Source organism: Leptonychotes weddellii, unplaced genomic scaffold (assembly GCF_054177405.1).
Source record: "Leptonychotes weddellii isolate Sample4059 unplaced genomic scaffold, ASM5417740v2 HiC_scaffold_12936, whole genome shotgun sequence".
NCBI classification, from domain to species: domain Eukaryota; kingdom Metazoa; phylum Chordata; class Mammalia; order Carnivora; family Phocidae; genus Leptonychotes; species Leptonychotes weddellii.
This window is the reverse complement of record NW_027708593.1, coordinates 5,406-5,964: the sequence shown is the minus strand read 5'-3', so window position 1 is coordinate 5,964 and position 559 is coordinate 5,406. Positions and strand designations below refer to the sequence as shown.

The 559-nt window shown below is 41.1% G+C and overlaps 1 pseudogene; it reads right to left on the bottom strand.

The window, feature by feature from the left end:
• Window positions 1–7: 7 nt before the first annotated feature.
• LOC115939052 (large ribosomal subunit protein eL39 pseudogene) lies at window positions 8–341 on the bottom strand (annotated as a pseudogene).
• Window positions 342–559: the final 218 nt, after the last annotated feature.

The window sequence follows — 559 nt, the reverse complement described above, 5'->3', positions numbered from 1 at the left end:
ATTTATTACTGAACCAACCTACTGGTGCAGAGGCATAGTAACAGAGAAAAATCATTTCCCTGATAAAACATGTCTGTTGGCCAGGTAGGAAGGATGTTTACAGAGTGATAGAACACATGATCTTCATGCAGCTTAATTAAATATGTGGTGCCAATTAGGTGTGTCATCTCATGATGTGTGATGCCTTATAGACCCATCTTGGTTCTTCTCCGGTGCCTCCTCTTGGAGTTGTACCTGATTTTATTACCAGTTTTTATCCGAATCCACTGGAGAATGGGGTGATTCTGCTTTTGTTTCTTGGCCAGGAATTACTTGATTCTGAAAGTCTTGTGAGAAGACATGGCGAGAAACGGTCAGCCACACACAGCAGGATGGTGGCGAAAAAGAGAAAAGCTTGAAACGCTTAATAATTTATATTTGAGCTTGTGATTTGTAGGTGAAGTCTGATAAGACAGTGGAACATGCACATGAGCAAATGAGATAATGTGCAATATGTGTTTGCATCTGTGTCTCTTGTTGCCTCATTGCCATATCGTGTTCAGGATGCTCAGTAAATGGC